Raw genomic sequence first — 12,320 nt, forward strand, 5'->3', positions numbered from 1 at the left:
AAGGGCACCAGTCACACTTGATAGGGCCCCATCCTTATGATCTCATGTAACCTTAATTATCTCTTTAAAGGCCCCTCCTTACAAATACAGTCATAATGGGATTGGGAGTCCAAGACATGAATTTGGGCGGAACACAATTCGGTCTATTACAGAGGTTTACTCCTTAATCTCAAGACATAAACTGACACTTTGATCAAGATCTTGCTTCACTTTGTACTTCTTTAGAAATTCTACAGGTTTAATTGACATAGAAGTCTGGGAAACTTGCAAATTCCTTCCAGGATTCAATGGTAGAGGCTATTGAATATCCATTGACAGATGAAACCCAAAGATAGCAAAAAGGCATGGGATCAGTCCTTTTTTTTTTTTTTTTTTTTTTTTTTTTTTTTTTTTTTTTTTTGCAGATATCTAGTATCTGTTTTAATTGTACTTTATTTTTTTATTTTTAATTTTATTTTTTAATTTACATCCAAATTAATTAGCATATAGTGCAACAGTGATTTCAGGAGTAGATTCCTTAATGCCCCTTACCCATTTAGCCCATCCCCCCTCACACAATCCCTCCAGTAACCCTCTGTTTTCCACATTTAAGAGTCTCTTATGTTTTGTCCGCCTCCTTGTTTTTATATTATTTTTGCTTCCCTTCCCTTGTGTTCATCTGTTCTGTGTCTTAAAGTCCTCATATGAGTGAAGTCATATGATATTTGTCTTTCTCTGACTGACTAATTTTGCCAAGCATACTACACTTTAGTTCCATCCACATAGTTGTAAATGGCAAGATTTCATTCTTTTTTCGTGCCAAATATTACTCCATTGTATATATATAACACATCTTCTTTATCCATTCATCCATCGATGGACATTTGGGCTCTTTCCATACTTTGGTTATTATTGATAGTGCTGCTATAAACATGGGGGTGCATGTGTCCCTTCGAAACAGCATACCTGTATCACTTGGATAACTACCTCGTAGCGCAATTGCTGGGTCATAGGGTATTTTTATTTTTAATATTTTGAGGAAACTCCATATTGTTTTCCAGAGTGGCTGCACCAGTTTATATTCCCACCAGCAGTGCAAAAGATATCCTCTTTCTCCATATCCACAGCAACATCTGTTGTTGCCTGAGTTGCTAATGTTAGCCATTCTGACAGGTGTGAGGTGGTAACTCATTGTGGTTTTGATTTGTATTTCCCTGATGATCAGTGATGTTGAGCATTTTTTCATGTGTCAGGTGGCCATCAGGATGTCTTATTTGGAGAAGTCATGTTTCATTCTTCATGTCTTCATGTCTTTTGCCCATTTCTTCACTGGATTATTTGTTTCTTGGGTGTTAAAATTGATAATTACTTTATAGATTTTGAATACTAAACCTTTATCTGATATGTTGTTTGCAAATATCTTCTCCCATTCTATTGGTTGCTTTTTAGTTTTGCTGATTGTTTCCTTTGCTGTGCAGAAGACTTTTATTTTGATGTGGTCCCAGTAGTTCAGTTTTGCTTTTGTTTCCCTTGCCTCTGGAGACGTGTTGAGTAAGAAGTTGCTGTGGCCAAGATCAAAGAGGTTTTTGCCTGCTTTCCCCTTGAAGATTTTGATGACTTCCTATCTTACATTTAGATCTTTCATCCATTTTGAGTTTATTTTCGTGTATGGTGTAAGAAAGTGGTCCAGGTTCATTCTTCTGCATGTCGCTGTCCAGGTTTCCCAGCACCAATTGAAGAGACTGTCTTGATTCCATTGGATATTCTTTCCTGCTTTGTCAAAGATTAGTTGGCCATACATTTGTGGGTCCATTTCTGGGTTCTCTATTCTGTTCCATTGATCTGAGTGTCTGTACTTGTGCCAGTACCATACTGTCTTAATGATTACAGCTTTGTAGTATAGCTGGAAGTCTAGGATTATGATGCCTCCTGCTTTGGTTTTCTTTTTCAAGATTGCTTTGGCTATTCGGGGTGTTTTCTGGTTCCATACAAATTTTAGGATTGTTTGTTCTAGCTCTGTGAAGAATGCTGGTGCTATTTTGATAGGGATTGCATTGAATATGTGGATTTCTGTGGGTAGTATCAACATTTTAACAATATATGTTCTTCCTATCGAGGAGCATGGAAAATTTTTCCATTTTTTTTTTTGTGTGTCTTCTTCAATTTCTTTCACAAGCTTTCTATAGTTTTCAGTGTATAGATTTTTCACCTCTTTGGTTATATTTATTCCTAGGTGTTTTATGGTTTTTGATACAATTGTAAATGGGATTGATGCCTTGATTTCTCTTTCTGTTGCTTCACCGTTGGTGTATAGGAATACAACCAATTTCTGTGCATTGATTTTATATCCTGCAACTTCGCTGAATTCATGGATCAGTTCTAGCAGTTTTTTGGTGGAATCTTTTGGGTTTTCCCTATAGAGTATCACGTCATCTGAGAAGAGTGAAAGTTTGATTTCCTCCTGGCTGATTTGGATGCCTTTTATTTCTTTGTGTTGTCTGATAGCTGAGGCTAAGACTTCCAATACTATGTTGAATAGCAGTGGCGAGAGTGGACATCCTTGTCTTCTTCCTGACCTTTGGGGAAAAGCTCTCAGTTTTCCCCATTGAGGATGGTATTAGCGTTGGGTCTTTTGTATATGCCTTTTATGATATTGAGGTATGATCCTTCTTTATGACTTTCTTGAGGGTTTTTATTTTTATTTATTTTTTTGTCAAGAAAGTATCCTGTATTTTGTCAAATGCTTTGTCTGCATCTATTGAGAGGATCATATGGTTCTTGTCTTTTCTTTTATTAATGTGATTAATCACATTGATTGTTTCGCAAATATTGAACCAGTCCTGCATCCCAGGTATAAAATCCACTTGGTCCTGGTGAATATTTTTTTTAATTTATTGCTGGAGCCAGTTGGCTAATATCTTCTTGATGATTTTTGCATCCATGTTCATCAGGGAAATTGGTCTATAGTTCTCCTTTTTTAGTGGGGTCTTTGTCTGGCTTTGGAATCACGGTAATGCTGATTTCATAGAAAGAGTGTGGAAGTTTTCCTTTCATTTATATTTTTTGGAATAGCTTCAAGAGAATAGGTGTTAACTCTTCCTTAAATGTTTGGTATCATTACCCTGGAAAGCCATCAGTCCCTGGACTCTTTTTTTTTTTTTCTTTTTTGGCAGATTTTTGATTACTAATTTGATTTCCTTACTGGTTATGGGTCTGTTCAAATTTTCTATTTCTTCCTGTTTCCGTTTTGGTAGTGTATATGTTTCTAGGAATTTGTCCATTTCTTCCAGATTGCCCATTATATTGGCATACAATTGTTCATAATATTATCTTATTATTGTTTTTATTTCTGTTGTGTTGCTTGTATCTCTCCTCTTTCATTCTTGGTTTTATTTATTTGGGTCCTTCTTTTTTCTTTTTGATCAAACTGACTAGTGGTTTATCAATTTTGTTAATTCTTTCAATAACCAGCTACTGGTTTCATTGATCTTTCTACTGTTTTTTTCTTTTTTTGGTTTTGATAGCATTAATTTCTGCTCTAATCTTTATTGTTTTCTGTCTTCTGCTGTTTTGGGGTTTTATTTGCTGTTCTTTTTCCAGCTCCTTAAGGCGTGAGGTTAGGTTGTGTGTCTGAGATCGTTCTTTCTTCTTTAGGAAGGCCTGGATTGCTATATACTTTCCTCTTATGACCGCCTTTGCTGCATCCCAGAGCTTTGGGGTTGTGGTGTTATCATTTTCATTGGCTTCCATATACTTTTTAATTTCCTCTTTAACTGCCTGGTTAGCCCATTCATGCTTTAGTAAGATGTTCTTCAGTCTCCAAGTATTTGTTACCTTTCCAATTTTTTTCTTGTGGTTGAATTCAAGTTTCATAGCATTGTGGTCTGAAAATATGCACGGTATGATCTCGATTTTTTGTACTTGCTGAGGGCTGATTTGTGTCCCAGTATGTGGTCTATTCTGGAGAACGTTCCATGTGCACTGAAGAAGAATGTATATTCTGCTGCTTTAGGATGAAATGTTCTGAATATATATGTTAAATCCAACTGGTCCAGTGTGTCATTCAAAGCCCTTGTCTCCTTGTTGATTTTTTGATTAGATGGTCTGTCCATTGTTGTAAGTGGGGTGTTGAAATCCCCTACTATTATGGTATTATTATCAATGAGTTCCTTTATGTTTGTGATTAATTGATTTATATATTTGGGTGTTGCCACATTTGGCACATAAATATTTACAATTGTTAGGTCTTCTTGGTGGATATACCCCTTAATTATGATATAATGCCCTTCTTCATCTCTTGATAGAGTTTTTATTTAAAGTCTAGATTGTCTGATATAAATATGGCTACTCTGGTTTTCTTTTGTTGACCATTAGCATGATAGATGGTTTTCCATCCCCTTACTTTCAATCTGAAGGTGTCTTTAGGTCTAAAGTGTGTCTCTTGTAAACAGCATGTAGATGGATCTTGTTTGTGTATCCATTCTGTTACCCTATGTCTTTTGATTGGAGCATTGAGCCCATTGACATTTAGAGTGAGTTCTGAAAGATATGAATTTATTGCCATTATGTTGCTTGTAGAGTTGAAGTTTCTGGTGGTGTTCTCTGGTCCTTGCTAGTCTTTGTTGCTTTTGGTATGTATGTATGTATGTATTTATTTATTTATTTATGCAACTTTTCTCCCCTCAGAGAGTCCGTCTTAACATTTCTTGTAGGGATGGTTTAGTGGTTACAAACTCCTTTAATTTTTGTTTGTCTGAGAAACTTTTAATCTCTCCTTCTGTTTTGAATGACAGCCTTGCTTGATAAAGAAACCTTGGCTGCACATTTTTCTCATTCAGTACATTGAATATGTCCTGCTACTCCTTTCTGGCCTGCCAAGTTTCTGTGGATAGATCTGCTGCAAATCTGATCTGTCTTCCCTTATAGGTTAAGGACTGTTTTCCCTTGTTGCTTTCATGATTCTTTCCATGCCTGAATATTTTGTGAATTTGACTATGATACGCCTTTTCGATGGTCAGTTTTTGTTGAATCTAATCGGGGTCCTCTGTGCTTCCTGGATTTTGGTGTCTGTGTCTTTTCCCAAGTTAGGAAAGTTTTCCCTTATGATTTGTTCACATAACGCTTCTACCCCTATTTCTCTCTCTTCCTTTTCTGGGACCCCTATGACTTTGATGTTCCTTTTTAATGAGTCACTGATTTCTCTAATTCTTAAATCATGCTCTTTTGCCTTGGTTTCCCTCTTTTTTTTCTGCTTCATTATTCTTCATAAGTTTGTCCTCTATGTTGCTGATTCTCTGTTCTGCCTCATCCATCCTTGCGGCCGTGGCATCCAGTCGAGATTGCAACTCAGTTATAGCATTTTTTATTTCATCCATACTAGCTTTTACTTCTTTTATATCCACAGAATGGGATTCTAATCTATTTTTGACTCCAGCTAGTATTATTATTATCCTGATTCTAAATTCTGGTTCAGACATCTTGCTTGTTGGTTAAGTCCCTGGCTGTCGTTTCTTTCTGCTCTTTCTTTTGGGGTGAGTTCCTTCATTTTTGTCATTTTGAAGAGAGAAAAGGAATTAATGAGATAAAAAATTAAAATAAAAAAATTAAAAACAACACAAAAACACACACACCCACACACAATCAAATAAATGATGCTAGATCCTAGGTGGGTTTTGGTCTGGGTGTTGAAAGGGACTTGATAGATTAGAGAAAAAAAAAGGGGAAAGAAAGGGAAACAAAAGGAAATCATTTAAAAATTTGAAAAAATGTGTACACTGAAGTAGAATAAAATGAAACGATGTAAGGAAAATAGAATTTGAAAAAAATACAAAAAAGTTAAAAATGTAGTGGAAAAAAAGTTAAAGAAAAATATTTTTAATAAAAATTGAAAATAAAAATAAATTTTTTCTCTCTGCTGAGTTCTGTGGTTCAGGTTGTGCAGATTGTTGTGTTAATCCTCTGATCAGTTTTCTAGGTGTGCAAGATGCTTTAGTTTTGATATGGTTGCATTTCATGGATGCAAGACACAAAAAACTTCCATGCTGTTTTATCATCTTGACTTTTCCTATGTTAATCATACTTTAAAAGAAAAATTATTTATTTTTAATTTAAATTCTCTGTGAAATTCTCATTCAACCAAAGCTCTTACTAATACATATTTTCACATTTGGATCTCTGCTGAATCTGTCAAGATAAATGAAGATTGTATCATGATTCCCTGGCCAAGAATTTTATCATGCAGGTTCATTAGCCACTGACTAGGTTGGTTAATTTATTTTATTAAAGTCTGGGGCTCATGATAACAAGGTCAGGAATTTAGTCACATCTCAGTTAATTTGTCTTGACCTCTATTTGCCTTCTAAATGCTGAAAAACTTTTTAAAAAATTTTTATGAATATAATTTATTGTCAAATTGGCTTACATACAACACTCAGTGCTCATCCCAACAAGTGCCATCCTCAATGCCCATCACCCATTTTCCCTCTTCCCCCCACTCCCATTAAACGTTGAAAAAAAATTAAAAAAAAAATAAATAAAAAAATAAAAAACTTTTTTTTAATGTTTATTTTTGAGACAGAGAGAGACAGAGCAGGAATGGGGGAGGATCAGAGAGAGAGGGAGACACAGAATCTGAAACAGGCTCTAGGCTCTGAGCTGTCAGCACAGAGCCTGATGCGGGGCTCTAACTCACAAACTGTGAGATCATGACCTGAGCTGAAGTCGATGCTTAACCAGCCGAGCCACCCAGGCACCCCGTGATCAGTTTCTTTATTTCTCTTTCTGTTGCTTTATTATTGGTGTATAAAAATGTAACTGGTTTTTGTACATTGATTTTGTACCCTGAAACTTTACTGAGTTCATGTATCAGTTCTAGGAACCTTTTGTTGGAGTCTTTCAGGTTTTCCATGTAGAGTATCATGTCATCTGCAAAAAGTGAAAGTTTGACGTTTCTTTCCCAATTTCGATGCCTATTATTTCATTTTGTTGTCTGATTGCTGAGGCTAGGACTTCCAACACTATGTTTAACAACAGTGGTGAGAATGGACATCACTGTCATTTTCCTGATCTCAGAGGAAGCTCTCAGTTTTTCCACATTGAGGATGATATTAGCTGTAGGCTTTTCATATATGGCTTTAATAATGTTTAGGTATATTCCTTCTATCCAGACTTTTTTGAGGGTTTTTATTAGGAAAATATGTTGTATTTTTGTCAAATGCTTTTTCTGCATCTATTGACAGGATCATATGGTTCTTATCCTTTCTTTTATTAATGTGATGTATCACATTGATTGATTTGAGAATATGGAACCAGTCCTGTAGCTCAGGAATGAAACCACTTGATCCACCCACTTGATCATGGTGAATAATTCTTTTTATACACTGTTGAATTTGAATTGCTAGATCTTGTTGAGAATTTTTGCATCTAAGTTCATCAGGGATATTGGCCTGTAGTTTTCCTTTTTTGTGGGATCTCTATCTGGTTTAGCAACAAAGGTAATACTGGCTTCATAGAAGGAGACTGCAAGTTTTCCTTCCATTTCTATTTTTTGGAACAGCTTGAGAAAGATAGGTATTAAGCCTGCTTTAAATATTTGGTAGAATTACCCAGGGAAGCCATCTGGTCGAGGATTCTTATTTGTTGGGAGATTTTTTATTCAATTTTTTCACTACTTATGGGTCTGTTCAAATTTTCTATTTCTTCCCACTTGGTAGTGTGTGGGTGTCTAGGAATTTGTCCATTTCTTCCAGGTTGTCCTGTTTGCTGGCAAATAATTTTTCATGGTATTCCATGATAATTATTTGTATTTCTGAGGGATTGGTTGTGATAAATTCATTTTCATTTTATTTTATCAATTTGGGTCTTCTCTCTTTTGTTTTTGAGAAGTCAGGCTAGGGGTTTATTAATTTTATTTATTTTTAAAAAAATCAACTCTTAATTTCATTGATCTGTTCTACTGGTTTGTTTGTTTGGATTCTATATTGTTTATTTCTGCTCTGATCTTTATTATTTCTCTTCTTCTGCTGGGTTTGGGGTTTCTTTGTTGTTCTGCTTCTAGTTCCTTTAGGTGTGCTGTTAGATTTTGTATTTGGGATTTTTCTAATTTATGGATTAATTTATGGATTGCAATGTATTTTCCTTTTAGGACTACTTTCCTGCATACCAAAGGGTTTGGGTTGTTGTGTTTTCATTTCATTAGTTTCCATATGTTTTTTAGTTTCTTCTTATATGTCTGTTTGACTCATTTGTTCTTTAGTAGGATGTTCTTTAACCTCCATGCATTTGAAAGTTTTCCAAACTTTTTCCTGTGGTTGATTTCAAGTTTCATAGCATTGTGATCTGAAAGTGTGCATGATATGATCTCAATTCTTTTACATTTATTGAGTGCTGTTTTGTGACCCATTACGTAATCTATCTTGGAGAATGTTCCACGTGCACTCGAGAAGAATGTATATTCTGCTGCTTTTGGATGAAAAGTTCTAAATATATCTGTCAAGTCCATCTGTTCCAGTGTATCATTCAGAGCCATTGTTTCTTTATTGATTTTCTCTCTAGATGATTTGCCCATTGTTGTAAGTGGAGTATTAAACTCCCTGCAATTACATTTTTACCAATAAGATTTCTTAGCTTTGTGATTAATTGTTTTATATATTTAGTTCCCCTGAATTTGGTGCATAATCATTTATAATTATTAGCTCTTCTTGATGGATAGATACTGTAATTATTACATAATACCCTTCTTCATATCTTGTTACAGTCTTCAGTTTAAAATCTAGTTTGTCTGATATATGTATGGCTACTCCAGCTTTCTTTTGACTTCCAGTAGCATGATAGATGGTTCTCCATCCCTTCACTTTCAATCTGAAGGTGTTCTCAGGTCTAAAATGGGTCTCTTGTAGACAGCAAATAGATGGGTCTTGTTTTTTTTATCCATTCTGATACCTTGAATCTTTTGATTGGAGAATTTAGTCCATTTACATTCAGTGTTATTATTGAAAGATACGTGTTTAGAATCATTGTGTTACCTGTAGGTTTCATGCTTGTAATGGTGTCTCTGGTCCTTTATAGTGTTTACAATACTCACAGATTCCCCCTTAGGTTCTCTTGTAGGGCCGGTTTAGTGGTGATAAATTCCCTCAATTTTTGTTTGTTTGGGAAAATCTTTATCTCTCCTTCTATTCTGAATGACAAGCTTGCTGTACAAAGGATTTTTGGCTGTGTATTTTTCTATTCATTACATTGAAAATGTCCTGCCACTCCTTTCTGGCCTGCCAAGTTTCAGTAGATAGGCCTGTTATTTCCCTTATGTGTCTACTCCTGTAGGTTAAGGCCCATTTATTTCTGGCTGCTTTCAGAATTCTCTCTTTATCTTTGTATTTTGCCAGTTTCTCTATGATATGTCATGCAGAAGATCAATTCATGTTACATCTGAAGGGAGTTCTCTGTGCCTCTTGGATTTCAATGTCTGTTTCCTTCCCCAGATTGGGGAAGTTCTCAGCTATGATTTGTTCAAGCAAACCCTTTTCTCTCTCTCTTCTACTTTTGTAACTCCTCTGATATGGATATTGTTTCATTTCATTGAGTCACATAGTTCTCTAATTCTCCCCTTATGATCCAGAATTTTTTTCTCTCTTTTTCTTAGCTTCATCTTTTCCATATTTTTATTTTCTACTTCCTATTCTCCCCTCTGCCACCTTCAATTCTGGCTCTCACCACCTCTAGTTTATTTTGCACCTCATTTATAGCATTTTTAATTAATCATTACTCTTTTTTAGCTCCTTGATCTCTGTAACAATAGATTCTCTGCTGTCTTCTATGCTTTTTTTCAAGTCCAGCAATTAACATTATGACTATTATTCTAAATTCTTGTTCAGTTATATTTTTATATGTTTTTATATAAAACATTTGCCATTTCTTCCTGGAATTTCTTTTGAGGAGAATTCTTCCATTTCATCATTTTGGCTAGCTTTCTGTCCCTTATGTGTTTGAAAAGCTTGTTATGTGTCCTTCACCTGCGAGCACCACTATATTAAAGAGGGGTCATACACTGTCCTGGGTCTGGCCCTTTAGGAGGTTTTTGTTTTTGTTTTTTTTTTTTTGGAAAGTGTTACTTGTTCTCTGTTGTTGTGAGTTTGGTTACTTTATCTCCCTACTCGATATTTTGAACCCTCTACTAGGTGTGCTTTCATTTGTTCCTTTAAGTAGCCCTGAAAAGGAAAACAAACAAGCAAACCAACAAAAAAGAAACAGAAAACAAAAACACTCAAACACACACAATCAAAACCAGAAACACCAGCTACAAGTAAACAACAGGGTGGAGGTGGTGATGATAGAAGAGGCATTATCCCATAAAGAGAGAAATTACAGCATGGGGGGGGGGGAAGAATAAAAATTGACCAGAGAAACTATACAGCTTAATCCAGAGAGAGAGAAAGGAATATAAAAAGGTGGGGAAAAAGAAAAAGAAAGAAAGTTATCTAGACAGATAAACTATATGGCTTAATCCAGAGAGAAAGGAGGATAAAGAAGGAGGTGTGGAACATGCATCAAGAGAATGGATTAAATATGTCTGCTTAAACAAACTAACAACCAGAGTAACCAGACTAGAGGAGTGAAGAGATAAGAAGGAGAAAAGGAAGGAAGAATATATCTATATAATAACTGTCTGAGGATTAAATCAGGCAATGCAACAGCGCTGGTCTGGAGGACAGGCCATCTGGTTCATCAGCATCAATCCTGCTCCAGTAGATACACAGTTACCAGGTGAGGAGGGGCGTGTTTTGGTGTAGGTGGGTGCTGCCTCCACTGTGGGCCCTGTTGTCACTCCTTGTTGGTGATGGGGAGAAAAATGGCGACACCCCAGTCTCTCCTCCATGGACAAGGCATCCCAAACCACTTTGTTTGAGCTGTCCTCACTCTGCCACAGGTGCAAACAAGGTGGTTTGTCCTGCTCTGCTGACTCCCATGCCCTGGTGCTTGGCTGGGATTCAAACTCTTGCTCTTGCGTGCCCCTGTACTGGGGAAGCACCACCTTGCACTGCCCAATATGTGTTTCCTGGCTGGCAGGCACAGGCAGGCTTTGTCATGTCCCACAGCACCATAGGGAGGGTCCTACTGCAGACTACACCCCTGACCCAGTCACTGAGCAGGGCCTGGCTCCCTTCCTCCTCAGGTGCGTGATCCAGGCAGCTGGCCTCAGTCTGGAGAAAGCCCCTCAGTTAGAGATTGGCTCTTTCTCTGACCCTGTCCGTGGCTTTTCTCTTGTCCAGATACAGTCCTATGTTTCCCCAGTATCTCTTTCTCTTCCTTTTGTCTCTCTGCAGAAGGGGATCCCTCCCCTCCTTTCATTTTATTTCTCCCAGTTCTCATTTTATCTCTCCCAGTTTGCAATAATGCCTGTCAGGTTGTCCCAGTGGGTCCCTGGAAGCGCTACTGTCTCTTTTCTTCCAAGACTCTCAGAGTTCAAAGTCCTTTAGTTTCAACACTGCTTTGTTTGTGAGACGAGAGAACTTTGGATCCCATTTCTCTGCCATGTTGGCCCCTCTTCCAATGCTGAACAACTTCTTACAAATCTGCTAGGACGTGCTTTCCAGGCAAGGCGGCCACGGTCAGGTGCAGCTGCACCTGCAGCAGGGCATTCTGGGGGTCAGTCACAGCTCGGGATCAGTCCTTTTTTTTTTAATTTTTTAAACGTTTATTCATTTTTGAGAGACAGAGAGAGACAGAGCATGAGCGGGGAGGGGGCAGAGAGAGGGAGACACAGAATCTGAAACAGGCTCCAGGCTCTGAACTTTCAGCACAGAGCCCAACGCGGGGCTCTAACTCACAAACTGCGAGATCCTGACCTGAGCCGAAGTCGGACGCTCAACCGACTGAGCCACCCAGGTGCCCCAGGGATCAGTCCTTCTTAAAATGAACTAATAACTCAGTTTATGAGCCCTCCACTCTTGGAAAATCTCTCATCTGACTCCACAGAAAATACTGGGTGCTGGCATATTGGTTATTTCTTTACGTAAGGCACATCAACATGACAGGTGTCTGTGGACGCAGACATCAGATAAGTGGCTGTGATACTCAGTGTTCAGCTCAGGTAGAAACCAACCTCACCAATATTGTCTATGAAAGATACAAAGATGGAAAAGAATAGTGTAATTCTCTCTTGTTTTTTTGTGTTTTAAAACTATTTAACAAAATTTAAACCACATACAAAAACATAAGAAAGAAGTAAATCGTTCAAAATTCCACCATCCAGAGAAAAGCATTCTTAAAATAGTGGTAATCAGTATCCCACACATATTCTATTTTATATAATTGGATTATTTCTCTTTATCTATTCTTTAATG

The sequence above is a fragment of the Leopardus geoffroyi genome, chromosome D1, assembly GCF_018350155.1.
Source record: "Leopardus geoffroyi isolate Oge1 chromosome D1, O.geoffroyi_Oge1_pat1.0, whole genome shotgun sequence".
In the NCBI taxonomy this organism is placed as follows: Eukaryota; Metazoa; Chordata; class Mammalia; order Carnivora; family Felidae; genus Leopardus; species Leopardus geoffroyi.